Source organism: Procambarus clarkii, chromosome 62, assembly GCF_040958095.1.
Source record: "Procambarus clarkii isolate CNS0578487 chromosome 62, FALCON_Pclarkii_2.0, whole genome shotgun sequence".
NCBI classification, from domain to species: domain Eukaryota; kingdom Metazoa; phylum Arthropoda; class Malacostraca; order Decapoda; family Cambaridae; genus Procambarus; species Procambarus clarkii.
This window is the reverse complement of record NC_091211.1, coordinates 7,407,898-7,423,703: the sequence shown is the minus strand read 5'-3', so window position 1 is coordinate 7,423,703 and position 15,806 is coordinate 7,407,898. Positions and strand designations below refer to the sequence as shown.

General features: G+C 40.3%; 1 long non-coding RNA gene across 1 annotated transcript; it reads left to right on the top strand.

Moving 5' to 3' along the window:
* The first annotated feature begins 7,631 nt into the window (after positions 1 to 7,631).
* LOC138354255 (uncharacterized) lies at positions 7,632 to 10,468 on the top strand. Its single transcript, XR_011223485.1, has 2 exons — positions 7,632 to 8,256; positions 9,135 to 10,468. It is a non-coding gene; the product is annotated as an uncharacterized lncRNA (long non-coding RNA).
* The last annotated feature ends 5,338 nt before the right edge of the window (positions 10,469 to 15,806 follow it).

The window sequence follows — 15,806 nt, the reverse complement described above, 5'->3', positions numbered from 1 at the left end:
GTATGGACTGGGGTGTCTGTCATTGTGGAGATGTCAGTATGGACAGTGATGACAGTCATTTTGAAGGGCCTTTGCATGGGTAGTGAAGTCTGTCATTGTGTTGAGCCCAGTTTGGACACGGATGTCTGTCATTGTGTTGATGAGATTATGGACAGCGATATATGTCATTGTGTAGGGTTCAACGTGGACAGGATATTTCTGTCATTTGTGAATATGCCAGTATGCACAGTGATGTCTGTCGTTGTGTTGTACAGGTATGTCTGTCATTGTGTAGATGCCAGTATGAACAGGGATGTCTGTCACTTTGTAGGGAACAGCAAAGGCATATAAGTCTTTCATTGTGAAGAAGCCATTATGGACAGGGACGTCTGTTATTGTGGAAAGCCGAGTACGGACAAGGATATGTCATTGAGAAGGGACCAGTATGGACAGAGATGTCTGTCATTGTGTAGAGGTCAGTATGGATAGGGATATCTTTCATTGAGAAAGGGCCAGTACAGACAGATATGTCTGTCATTGTGTAGGGATCAGTATGGACAGGAATGTTTGTCATTGTGTAAAGTCGAGTATGTACAGGGATATCTGTCATTGGGAAGGGACCAGTTTGGACAGCTAGGTTTGTCATTGAGAGGGGCCTAATATGGACAGGAATATGTCATTGTGTAAGGCCAAACGTGGAAAGGATATGTCTGTCATTGTATAGGGACCAGTATGGTCAGGGATGTCTGATACTGTGAAGGGCCCAACATGGACAGGGATAACTGTCATTGTGAAGGGGCCAGTATGGACAGGGAGGTCTGTCATTGTGTAGGAACTAGTCTTGAGAGGGATGTCTGTCATTATTTTGTGCCCAGTATGGACAGGAATAACTGTCAATTTGTAGGGTTCAGTCTGCACAGGGATTTCTGTCATTGTGTTGGGCTCAGTTTGAAAAGAGACGTCTGTCAATTTAGAATGCCCATAATGGACAGGAATGTATGTCATTTTGTTGGGGCCAGCATGGACAGGAAGATCTGCTATTGTCTATGAGCAACTATGGACAGGAATATCTGTCATTTTGCAGGAGACAGCATGGACAGGGATGTCTGTCATTGTGTAGATGCCAGTATGGACAGGAATGTCTGTCGTTGTGTAAATGACAATATGGACAGCCATATCTGTAATTATGTAGAGCCAAGAGTGGATATGGATGTTTGTCATTGTTTATTTGACAGTATGAATAGGGATGTCTGTTACAGTGTAATGCCCAGTATGGGCAGGGATGTCTGTCATTGTGCAGATGCCTTTATGGACAGAGATGTGTGTCACTGTATTCGGCCCACAATGGATTGGGATATCTGTCATTGTCTTAGACTCATTATGGAGAGGGATGTCTTTCTTTGCTTAAGGACTGTTGGCCAGGGATATCTGTCATTGTGTAGAGCCCAGTATTGACAGGAATGTCTGTCATTGTGGAAGTACTAGCGTGGACAGGAATGTGTGTCATTGTGTAGGGACTAGTCTGGACAGGGATGTCTGTCATTGTGTAGAGCCCAGTATTGACAGGAATGTCTGTCATTGTGGAAGTACTAGCGTGGACAGAAATGTGTGTCATTGTGTTGGGACCAGTCTGGACAGGGATGTCTGTAATTGTGCAGAGCTCAGGATGGAAAGGATATCTGGTATTTTGTAGGGCCCATTATTTAATGGGATGTCTGTCATTGTTTTAGGACCAGTTTGGACAGGGATATCTGTCATAGTGTAGATGAGATTATGGACAGGGAAGTCTCTCATTGTCTATGAGCTAGTATGTCAGTCAGAGCCCAGTAAGTATTCATAAATATATACCTACAGATATACAGACATCCCTGACCATACATCCCCTCTTTGGTCAAGGAATGTCTGTCATTGTGTATCGCCCAGGGTGGAAAGGGATGTTTGTCATTGTGTAGAAGTCAGCATTGAATGGGATGTATTCCATGCTGAATTCATTGTGGGGGGCCTAGTAAGGAAACAGATGTTTGTCGACCAAGCCACACACTAGAAAGTGAAGGGACGACGACATTTCGGTCCGTCCTGGACCATTTTTAATCGACTTGAGAATGTTCCAGGACACCGAAACGTCGTCGTCCCTTCACTTTCTAGTGTGTGGTTTGGTCAACATATTTCAGCCACGTTATTGTGACTCCTCGTCTATATGTAGATGTTTGTCATTGTGTAGGGACCAGTATGGACAGGAATGTCTGCCATGGTGTTGGAACCAGTATGGACAGGGACATCTTTAATTGTCTATGGGCCAGTATGGACAGGGATGTCTGTCAGTTTGTAGGGGCCAGAAAGGACAGGGATGTCTGTCATTGTGTCGGGGCCAGTATGGACAGGGATGTCTGTCATTGTGTTGGGGCCAGAATGGACAGGGATGTCTGTCATTGTGTCGGGGCCAGAAAGGACAGGGATGTCTGTCATTGTGTCGGGGCCAGAAAGGACAGGGATGTCTGTCATTGTGTCGGGGCCAGAAAGGACAGGGATGTCTGTCATTGTGTCGGGGCCAGAAAGGACAGGGATGTCTGTCATTGTGTCGGGGCCAGAAAGGACAGGGATGTCTGTCATTGTGTCGGGGCCAGAAAGGACAGGGACGTCTGTCATTGTGTCGGGGCCAGAAAGGACAGGGATGTCTGTCATTGTGTCGGGGCCAGAAAGGACAGGGATGTCTGTCATTGTGTCGGGGCCAGAAAAAGCTGGGATGTCTGTCATTGTGTAGGGGCCAGTATGGACAGGGTTGTTTTGAGGTTATTTTCAGATGATTTCGGGGCTTAGCGTTCCCATAGCTAGGTCCTCGACCAGGCCTCCTTTTTGTTAAACACCCCCCAGGAAGGAGCCCGTAACAACTGTCTAATTCCCAGGTAACAATTTACTGTTAGGTAACAGGTGCATCAGGGTGATAAAAACTCTGACCATTTGTTTCCGCCTCCACCGGGGATCGAACCCGGAACCTCAGGACTACGAATCCAAAGCGCTGTTCATTCAGCTGTCAGGCCCCTAAGGGTTGTCTGTCATTGTGTAGCTTTAAGTATAGACAGGGTTGTTTGTTATTGTGTAGGGGCCAGCATAGACAGGAATGCCTGTCACTGTGAAGGGACCAGCAAAGACAAGTATGTGTGGCATTGTCTAGGGGCCAGTATGGAGAGGGATATCAGTCATCGTGAATGGACCAGTATGGACAGGGAATCTACCATTGGGATGGTGCCAGTATGGACAAGGATGTCTGCCATTGTTTAAAGGACCAGTATGGTCAGCAATATCTGTCATTGTTTAGAGCACAGTATGGACGGAGATATCTGTCATTGTGTAGGACACAGTATGGACATTGATGTCTGTCATTATGTAGGGGCCAGTATGGACAGGAAAATCTGTCATTGTGTATAGCCCAGTATGGACAGGGATATCTGTCATTGTGTATAGCCCAGTACTGACAAAGCTATCTGTCATTGTGTATAGCCCAGTACGGACAGAGATATATGCCACTGTGTATAGCCTAGTATGGACAGAGATATATGCTACTGTGTAGGGACAGGGCAGTCCGATATGCTCAGTATGGACAGGGATGTCCGATATTGTTATAACCTCATGATTACATCCTCACATAACGCTAGAAAATCGCATTGCATAGGCAGGTTGGATGGGTATCATTTTGTTCTAAATTAATGAGTATTATAATGTTTACTAATAAAGCTAAGAACTGTAAATACTGAATTATAATCGATGCTGTATCACTTCTTCTGTCACGTGATGTTGCATTGTTATGCATTCATTGCAATTATTTTTCAGTAATGGTCTAGGATATGTAATTATTTTCCAACAAACATCTAAGTCTGATGCAGGCGTACAGAAATTGAATAAGTATATTATTTTGCCATTTCATATGGGCTTGTCGCTCAGTCTTGCCAAACATAAATGTTGCTATTAAAGAATATTTTTTTAAATGTGTTTATTGGCCAGTTACAAGTATATAATATATATTCCTGGATTTGTTAACATTTTACTGTTTTTTATGCTAGTTTGGCCAGTTATGTATGATGTGGATAATCCGATGAGTTGCTGACTATGTATTGATGTTATCTCTTGTGTGGAGGAGGCGAGCTGTCTGTCACCTTTATGTTTAGACGGTCGTGTATGAAATAAATGGGTGAAAATCTCCTCTCACCAGTTAAGTAGATTTTGTTTGTATGTTCTTAAAGTGATTTCGTCTTGCGACAATGACTTATCTATGATGAAGTCTATATATTAAAGTGTTTGCTGAGCACCTGTTGAACTGCATTTTGAATAAAAAGTAATAGATGACCCTACCTTGAGTTTTCTCAGTCAGTTTTATTAGAGCATCGAGGTAAATACTAGTAAAGTAATTTGTTTTCCTGTTCCATACCCAAGAGTTAGATGGGCGATTCCTAAAGTTATCTTTTGTTTGATTATTTCGGTAATTATATTAAAACTTTTTAATTTTAGTGTTTCACTTAAGACCTTAAGGACCTTAGGACCTTGGGACCTTAAGAAGTTAAACCTGGAGTTCTGTTTAATGTGAGCCATAACTATTATAACTATAACAGTTGTGTTGAGCCCAGCTTAGACAGGTTTGAATCAATGTGTAGCTCCCAGCATGAATTACACAAGTGTTCATGTCCAAGTATAGAACCTATAATACACTGTATGTGACATTGTGTAAAGCCCAGCACAGACCGGTTTATGTCATTGTGTAGGGAACAGGATAGACAAGAATGTCAATTATTGTGTGGAGCACAGGACAGACAGGAAAGAGGGATGTATGTTATTGTGTATTACATTCCCAGTAATGACAGGAATATCTGTTATTGTGTATAGCCCAGCATATATAGATCTGTGTCATTGTGTAGGGCTCAGCATGGACAGGGAGGTCTGTTATTGTGTAAGTCCCAGCGTAGGCTAGTAATAAAGTGCAGCTCGTCGAGCGAGCACCACTTCATAAAGGAGAAAATAAGGCAGAGGCAAACAATTACAGACCGATAGCACTAACATCGCACATCATAAAAATTTTTGAGAGAGTGCTAAGAAGTAAAATCACAAAATACATGGAATCACAGCAACTCCATAACCCCGGACAACATGGTTTCAGAACAGGGCGCTCTTGCCTGTCGCAGTTGCTGGACCACTATGATATGGCATTAGATGCTATGGAAGACAAACATAACGCTGATGTAATTTACACAGATTTCGCAAAAGCTTTTGATAAATGTGACCATGGTGTTATTGCACACAAAATGCGTTCAAAAGGAATTACCGGAAAAATAGGCAGATGGATCTACAATTTCCTGACCAACAGAACCCAATGTGTAATAGTCAACAAAATAAAATCCAGCCCATCAACCGTGAAGAGCTCAGTCCCCCAGGGTACTGTGCTTGCTCCAGTACTTTTTCTCATCCTCATTTCGGACACAGACAAGAACACAACCTATAGCACTGTATCATCCTTTGCAGATGACACTAGGATCTTCATGAGAGTAGGCAACATAGAGGACACGGCGAACCTCCAATCAGATGTAGATCAGGTCTTTCTATGGGCTACAGAAAATAATATGGTGTTTAAGGAAGATAAGTTCCAGCTCATGCGCTATGGAAAAAATGAAAATATAAAAACGGAAACCACGTACAAAACTCAGGCAAATCATAACATAGAACGAAAAGGCAATGTAAAGGATCTGGGTGTACTCATGTCGGAAGACCTTACCTCTAAAGAACACAATAAAGTAGCCGTCACAACTGCAAGAAAAATGACAGGTTGGATAACAAGAACTTTTCACACTAGAGATGCTATACCGATGATGATACTTTTCAAAACGCTTGTGCTCTCTAGAGTGGAGTACTGCTGCACAATGACAGCACCTTTCAAAGCTGGAGAAATTGCTGACCTGGAGAGCGTGCAGAGATCCTTTTCTGCTAGAATCCACTCAGTAAAACACCTAAACTATTGGGACCGACTAAAGAGCCTAAAACTGTACTCCCTTGAGCGCAGGCGCGAGAGGTATATAATAATTTACACGTGGAAAATATTAGAGGGGCTGGTCCCAAACCTGCACACAGAAATAACATCACATGAGTCCAGAAGACATGGCAGGATGTGCAGAATACCCCCGTTGAAAAACAGAGGTGCAACTGGTACTCTGAGAGAGAACTCTATCAACATCAGAGGTCCGAGACTGTTCAACACGCTTCCATTACACATAAGGGGTATAACTGGCCGACCCCTCACAGTGTTCAAGAGAGAACTGGATAAGCACCTCCAAAGGATACCTGATCAACCAGGCTGTGACTCATACGTCAGGCTGCGAGCAGCCGCGTCCAACAGCCTGGTTGATCAGTCCGGCAACCAGGAGGCCTGGTCGATGACCGGGCCGCGGGGACGCTAAGCCCCGGAAGCACCTCAAGGTAACCTCAAGGTAAGGAGGGTGTGTGTGTGTTTATGAGGGGTGTGTGCGTGTGCGTGAGGGCGTATATGTGTATGCGTGAGTGCATGCGTGAAGGCGTGTGTTTGTAAGTAAGTGCATGAGTACATGTGTGTGTGTGTGTGTGTGTGTGTGTGTGTGTGTGTGTGTGTGTGTGTGTGTGTGTGTGTGTGTGTGTGTGTGTGTGTGTGTGTGTGTGTGTGTGTGAGTGCATGTGTGTGTGCGTGACTGAGTGTGTGTGCATGAGGGCGTGTGTGAGTGAGTGCATGTGTGTGTGCGTGATTGAGTGTGTGTGAGGTGTAGGCATTGTGAGGTTACATTCAAGCCAACAGTCTTTGCTATCTGAAACTTCAGGAACGCTTTGAATTTTTAAAAAGACATGTATATTTTAAACTTGCATTGTGTCAGCAAGGAAATAAGACATATCAATGCATTAATGTGATAACGATGATAAAAATCGTGATGGAAATTGATAAACGTTGATGGAAATGTTTCTGAACTCAAATTTTATATAATGTTGATGAAATTTGTTTGCGTTTCGAATATCGTCATGCGACCCACAGATGTCCAAACGGCCAGCTAGGCTCCAGTCTGCCTGTCGGCCTTCTCCCGTGAACATTGTCTCTGCCTAACTATCTCTGCGTCTGTCTCTGTCTCTGTCTCTGCTTCTCTGTCTCTGTGTCTGTCTTTCTGTCTCTGCCTCTGCCTCTCTGTCTGTGCCAGGGGAAGATTCAAACAGTTTCTGGCTGACTCTCGCTTCCTCCCTGTCTATACCTCTCGGCCTCTCTGTCTCTGCCTCTGCCCCTCTAGCTCTGCCTATCTGTCTCGGCCTCTCCTCGTTTCTACCGTTTTCTGAGTCTGTCTGTCTGTCTGTCTGTCTGTCTGTCTGTCTCTCTCCTCTCTCTTTCCATTCCTCTCCTCTCTATATATATATATAACTCTCTCTTCTTCTCTTTCTCCCTCTCTCCTTCTTTATTCCTCTTTGTCTCTCTTCTCTATCTCTATCTTTCTTTCTTTCTTTATTCATCTTCTATCTTCCCTCTCTATCTTCTTCTTGTCTCTTTCTTTCTCTCTCTCTCTCTCTCTCTCTCTCTCTCTCTCTCTCTCTCTCTCTCTCTCTCTCTCTCTCTCTCTCTCTCTCTCTCTCTCTCTCTCTCTCTCTCTCTCTCTCTCTCTCTCTCTCTCTCTCTCTCTCTCTCTCTCTCTCTCTCTCTCTCCCTCCCTCCTCTTATTCTTATTCTCTTCATACTGCCATACTCATCATATACAGCTCTCAATCATCTTTATCTGAATCATACTTTAGGACATCCTGTAAGGTCTTGATGCTAATGTAATCCTCTTTAAAGTGCACCAAATGAGCCCATTATGGAGTTACTCTTAAGTTTACTCAGTGCTGCATCTATCAGGAATCTCTTGGAAAACGGTTATATATCAAAATGTGGATGTACCTGTCACAAAAGCATATTTACCAGAGTTACTATACTCTGGTAAAAGGTAAAATTAGCAATAATAACACTTCCCAGGAAAACCAATGGTTACATAACATATTTATTCTCTCCAGAACTGAAAACTGCACAGAAATGGTGTGTCTGAAGAACTGCAGTTGGAACAATACTGGCAATACTGTTCCAAACTGCCCCACGACCACTACCAATGGCCCAGTGACCACCGTCCACCACGACACCACTCGCCCCCACCACCACCACTGCAAGCCCCACAATTATTCCAAACACCATCACCACAAACGCCCCTTCCATCCATCAAGTAACGAACATGACTAATGCCAACAAAACGATTCTCTGAGGTATGTTAAACTTTTTCATTTATTTCGTTCGTTGGAAATATATTTACTGAGGTGTAATTCTCATCCCAGTAAAGATGAGGAAAGTGAAGAAGGTCAAAGTAAAGTGAGCTGTATTGAAAATAGTTGTATTTGTATTCTGTATTTAATACAGAATAAAGATTAAGGTGTGCAAAGGTAAAATTGTAAAATTAATATGGAGTAAAATAAAGATGATGATTAGTGGGAAAGAAAAACAGGATAAAGTATAGAGGAGAAAATGGGAAATGAATAATTCGGAAATGGTACTATGAAAAACCGGTCGCAGTGCTCCGGAAAATTTTTAATATTATAATTAGGAGTATTTCATGATGTTAAAAAGTACATTAATTTGTTCACATTTACAACAAAGTATGACTAACTTTATCGGTTGCATCCCTGTGTTTGTCTTCGTGCTTTTATCTCCCACATCTACACTACCTTTTCTTTTATCTCCCACATCTAGACTACCTTTCTTTTATCTCCCACATCTACACTACCTTTTCTTTTATCTCCCACGTTTAGACTATCTTTTCTTTTATCTCCCACATCTACACTACCTTTTCTTTTATCTCCCACATCTACACTACCTTTTCTTTTATCTCCCACATCTACACTACCTTTTCTTTTATCTCCCACATCTACACTACCTTTTCTTTTATCTCCCACATCTAAGGTATCTTTTCTTTTATCTCCCACATCTACACTACTTTTTCTTTTATCTCCCACATCTACACTGCTTTTTCTTTTATCTCCCACATCTACACTACTTTTTCTTATATCTCCCACATATTGACTACCATTTCAACTTTTTCTGAATCAGTCATCTGCGTTATTTTTCATGCAGTTCTTGTACTTGGCAGGGCGGTGGCGGTGTTGTGGTGATGGCAGAGCAAGAGGTCATCCAGGCCAAGTCTTGCTGCAACACCACGTTGACTGCTGAAGACTACTGCACCATATGAAGAAGTGATGATCCAAACATTACGTTCATCCTTGATAATACTTCATAATTTTCGTTCGTGATTATTCTCCTTTAAACAACAGCAGACCAAAAAATAACTATAACATTTACAAATTAATTACCTCACCCACAATCAAAGGCATGTCATGAAAATATTAAACAAACATTATTAAATAAAAATTGACTTCATTATCTGTGGTAAAATAAGAGATAGAAAATATCACTTAGATATATCAATAAAAGTTGAAATTTCATTGTTTTTTTTTATTAAAGCGATTATTTAATGTTAAAAAGTAAACAGTAAAATTAAAATATATAGCCATTGTAAATTATCTATTATATAATTTCATAATTTTCTAAGCAAAAATCAAATCACATTCAAGTTCTTAGTTTTACAGACAACACACCAGACATAAACATGTGCATAAGCTGACGAGTCACCTGTTTACTGAAGACATTAGCATACCAGTAATATGAACATATTAGTATACACAGACACCTGTGTATACATGGAATTATAATGATTAAGATATATAATGGATAAACAACTATAAATCATAAAGTATTCAAAATTCCCAGAATATTTCTGATCTATAAATATCCAAGACACAAGAGAGCTTAAAAATGATCGGAATATATGAGACATTAACATGTAAACTCGGTTGGTAGGTGAGTGTCGCCAAATTTTTGGCAGTAAATGCATGAGAAAAAACGAAAGGTGAAGGATCCAACAGATTCAAAAATGCAACAGAGGCAAAAAAGCAACAGATACAACGAAAGCAGTAGATGCAAACAAATAGAAGCCAAAAAATCAAATGCAAAGAAAAAGAAGCCAAAAAAAAAAAAGGTGCAAAAAAAGAACCAACCGATTCAAAAAACAATAAATGCAAAAAACCAAAAGATGTATTATAACAACGGATGCGAGAAACCAACAGATGCGAGAATCTAAAATATGGAAGAAACCAACAGATGCGAAGAACGAAGAGATGCAGGAAACCAACCATCGCAATCAACCAACAAATGCAAAAATTCAATAGCTGAAAGGAACCAACATATCCAAAGAACCAACTCGTGCAAAAGTCAACAGATGCAATAAACCTTCAGATTTAATAAACCAATAGATGCAAGGAACCAAAAGCTTTAAGGAACCAACAGATCCAAAGAACTAATAGATGCAATAAACCAACAACAATGGTCGTGCTGAAAAAATAATTGGAATAAATTTGCAATCTTAAATTGTGTATCAGTTGCCTATTTCACAATATTATCTTCCATTTGCTATCCATGTCTTACGTCAAAACTAAATAATGGAAAACCTTCTTTATGAATCAGACAAGTCAATGAAATGAAACCAATATAATATTTAATGTTAATAAATGTTTTATGTCTGAATAGGCCCTCCATGACAGCTGTCATGTGTTGTGGTTAGCCTTGTGGGGTCCTAGGTCTTGTATGGTGGTTGGCCTTTTGTGGTGGTGGGCCTTGTGGAGTCCTGGGTCTTGTATGGTTTTGGGTATTTTATGGTATTGGGCCCCTGTGGGGTGCTGAGTCTTGTATAGTGTCCTGTCACAACATCCCACAGCATCGCTGGTAGCATAAACCTTCTCATAAATCATCAAAAACCCACCTGGCTCCCAACGGGTATGTCTAAGGCTATGGAAAATTCCAGAACAAATCCATCAGTTTTCTGGAGCATACATATATACATGTCACCACTTTTTATACAACATATCCACAACTATTTTACTTAAACTAACAACAGCACAAGTCCAGCAGCTAGCTGTCACTAGGCTGCAATCACCTAATAACAGTGGAACACTGGTCAACTGAGAACATGAACATGGTGGGTAGTGACATATTGTACCCAGAGTGGAGTAAAATCTCAGTATGGACATCAATAACACAAGTCAAAGCCCTCTCCTGCCTGCAAAAAATAAGTCCCCTCAGGACTGACAAATGATAGAGTCTAAGCTTGCATTCAGAAAACCTAAGTCCCAACTGAACTAACATATGGCAAAGTCTAGACTCTTCCTAAAATCGGCGCATTTCAGTCCACAATGACCGGAAAAGGGACAAATTCAATTACTCTACGAAAGTACAAGACTATAAATACTTGACAAAAAAGTAAAGTCAATTACAGGTCTTCCAAACGTATGATTTACAATGTCTAGAAATGTGACAGAGTCAGAATTTCCTCTCAACCGTCTTAGTCCCCCCAGACCAGGAACTAGACTAAGTCCAACATGAGAAAATTCAGCTATATCCATATTCCAGGAAAAGTTGACTAAGTTCCAAAAAAATTGAAATTTTTCATGATTTTCACAAGCCACGAATATTAGGCAAAGTCCACAAAATTCCTCACCGGAGTCTAAATCCAACAAACAATAAACGGACCAAGTACCCACACACGCACACAGTGAGGAATATAAGTCACCTATCACAGTTACAAAAATGTACTAATGAAAAACATTATGTTTACTGATCATCACAGAAACCTTCGTACATAAAGTAAGAAATAAAATTAGTATTTATATACACTACCATGGAGCACACACACAACCTGTGTGTCCTCCTTTACCACCCAGAGACCAGCGAGTCTCTCCCTGCAATTGACACCTGGAACAACCACAGGCACTAAAACTACAAAATTATATGACCCCCCCAGTACCGAATACAGAAATAAACATTAATAACTTAAAGTATATCATCAGAAACTGGAACATGCAATACCCAAGAATATAGTACCCACTGTAAATTATCATATATATATATATATATATATATATATATATATATATATATATATATATATATATATATATATATATATATATATATATATATATATATTATATATATATATATATATATATATATATATATATATATATATATATATATATATATATATATATATATATATATATATATATATATTAGCAGTGATAAGGACGGTTTCCCCGGTTTAGGTGACGTTAGGCACAGCTGATTTCAATATTATTGACTGAAGAGCCGCTGTGTCCGTCAAGATCTTCAATTTGAAACGTCCCTCCGAATCTATTCCGTTGGTAGAGACAGTTCCAGGATACAGGTGTTTGCCGAAGAGAGAATGATCATTAACAGGAACACCAACATTCATCACAGGTTTACCGGACTTAGGAGGACTCGGTTTGGGTTTAGGAGTTTCATTGCCTTTGTATTGAGCCTTCCCACATCTATCTATGGTATGTCCATAGAGTTTGCAATACTTACAATACAATTGAGAGCTCGCTTGATCGGTACTCACTTTATCATAACTATACCAAGACTTCTTACTGGAAGGTGGTTCTGGTGTGAGCCGGTGGATGAGGCTGTAGGTGTCAGCTGACTTCGCACATCTGATGTAGTCGGTTTCTTCTTTGTCTGCTAAATATAAACGGACGGAAGGGGGAACACGTCTCAAGAATTCCTCAACTAGCATGAGATTTACGAGTTCTGAAAATGTAGAGACATGTGCTGCTTCCAGCCATTTCATGAAATTTCTTTTCTTGGTATTGCAAATTCTAGAAAGGTGATGGTACTTGTCTTTAGATAATCACGGAATTTTCGTCTGTAGCTTTCGGTGGAGAGAAGGTAGGCGTCCAAAACTGCTTGCTTCAGGGTCTGGTAGTCATTCTCAGACGCTAAGGTACTGAGAGTAACTGCAGTTCTACCTGTGAGATGCACTCTGAAAAGGGTAGACCATTGATCTGCAGGCCAGCTAAGTTTTTTAGCTAGGGTCTCAAAAGTGGTGAAAAATACATCAATCTCTGTCTCAACGAATGGTGGTATTAACTTACTTGCATGGGAGACATTAAAACTTTTGGGAAGATTAGCGGTAGCTTGTTGGCGCTGAGTGTGGTGTGTAGTTTCCAACGCGAGTTCTTGTTGTCGACATGCTTTAGCCATTTCGGCTTGCTTCTTATCATGCTCGCGTTGCATCTCCAGGTGACGTTGTTTTGCTTCAAGCTGTACTCGCTCACGCTCAAGGAGTAGTGCAGTCTCCCGTTCCTTGAGGGTGGCTTCACGTTCCTGCTCTTCTTTCCTGATTGCAGCCTCTCTTTCCCTAATTTGTAGAGCTTCTTTAGCCAGGGCCGCCTCACGTTCTTGTTGTCCTTTCTTTATGGCAGCCTCTTCTTTCCTTAGGGCCGCCTCTCTTTCCTGCTCTTCTTTCCTTTGGGCCGCCTCTCTTTCCTGCTCTTCTTTCCTTTGGGCGGCCTCTCTTTCCGTCATCTGTAGAGTTTCTTTTTGTTGCTCCCGCTCGATCTTAGCAAGTTCGAGCTTGAGTTTCATAGTTGTCAGAGCATGTCTATCTGCAATAGAATAATTTTCGTGAGTTTCAGAGTCAATCTTAACTTCATCTACGAGGTGATCCAATATTAAATTGTGCAATTCATTTTTGTTGGCTCAAGGGGGAGCGTCTAGTCGATACTCGTGTGCAAGAGTTTGTAATTCGGTCCTCTTGGCACGACTTAAGTTCCCTATTTCACCTGCTGGATCGTTACGAAAAGCTTGGAGACGAAACATGGTGAAAAATAGCAAATAAATGTACAACGAATTCTTGTGATATGGAAGTGTCAGTAACAGGATAACGTGGCAACTGGTAACTATCCTGTGGAATTTTATATTTAACAATTAAAGTTAATTTTAGTATGGTAAATGATTAGTCAATCAAAAGCGCAGGAAATCTTGTACCCGGTACACAATGTAAGAGAATAAGGGCAAGAAAATCCAACTAAGTAAATGAAACTGATAGTTTCTAAAACAAATGAAACATTAAATTGTTTCAAAAGTGAATAAGGTAGTCCAAGAATGTAGGCATACCTTGCCGAGTCTCTGTAGGACAGAAGTAAGGGTTTCCCACTAAATGAAATATGATACTTACAAAATTAGCGAACTTTGTGCTCTGAAAAAAGAAAGCTAATTACCTACCTAAGTAAATATCATCATCTCTGACTGACGTGTTGGAATGCGAGTGTCAACTGGTGACGAGAACTGCTGTTGAGGTCTCAACTCTGCAACTTAGTCCGTGCTAGAGGACACTATGGCCCTCTTTATCCTCCTTCGGTCGGATTGCAGATGATAGAGTGCTTTGACCCGAAGACAAACCAAAGTACCAGGGTACCACAATGATGATCTGTCTGAGATTGAGAAATATCCTAGGGACAAAAGGTGGAAAACACGAGTAATAACACGGAGGGAGGGACGACCAATTAAGAGAATGACTGAGGCCTTCAGTCACCACGTAATCCAAAGTTATCCAACACTCACCATATGCTACTCTCGGAATGCACAATACACACAGCACCATATAAATATTAAAAGCAATGAAAATATTGAAAAGCAACTGTATCAAAGCCAAGTACGCTTACCACAAATTGATGTTCTGGTACTAGTACCTGAGTGAGAGTCCTAGGACAGGCCCCCATTTAATGTGACGGGAAAGTGTAGGAGTGTTGATGTTCGGCAGTCCTCCAATGGCTGGTGTCAATGCCTAGTCACACTTACCAAAAAAAGATAGACTGCTTGACTGTTTATCTGTGGTAAAGTAAGGGAAGACACGCAAAACACATAGTTTGAACAATGAAACTTTAATATAGAAAACAAATTAAAAACAAAGACAATCCCTTGGCTATGTACAGTTCAAACAAACTAGTCAAAAAATATAACATAAGAATGAAGAATAGGGATGACGTTACTCTACAATAATATAGAGACAAAGTGATTAAACAGGTGCTGAGAATATAGCGCTAGCTGAGAAACATCCACCTGATAGACAGCGTATATTAGTTAGTTGTTCACGGCTTGAGAGCACAAGGATATTCTGACTTCAATAGCTGGTTCAAGCACAGACATCGACTTGTAGAGGGCACTGAGGTGCAGAGGTGCAGGTGTGCAGTCGGCGAGACACCAATCAGAAGCAGGCAAGCTGGGAATGGTAGTTTGCTGGTTGATGACGGAGCCAGCATGGAGGGAGTGTGGAGTAGGGGGGAGTCTTGGGTACGTTTGCCTCCTGGTCAAAACGTTTTGTGCTACTCGTAGACATATCTTGAAGGTAGCATCTTATTGTTGTATAATATACGTAACTTTATGTAGAGAAGAGCAGGCTCAATCTCTCTTGAAAGAGAATATCGTCACAATATAATATATATATATGTATATATATATATATATATATATATATATATATATATATATATATATATATATATATATAAATATATATATATATATATATATATATATATATATATATACATATATATATATATATATATACATATATATATATATATATATATATATATATATATATATATATATATATATATATATATATATATATATATATATATATATATATATATATTGTGACGGTAAAGCGTTGGTGTTCGGCTGTTTCAAAAGCTAGGGGCAGGGCCTCGTCACATAATAAAAAAAAAAGAGAAAAGTTGGTCCTTTCGTCTGTGGTAAGGTAATGGGAAGACACACAAAACACAAGTATATAAACAATGAAATTTTAATTACTCTAGAAAAACAAGACATGAATAAAGTT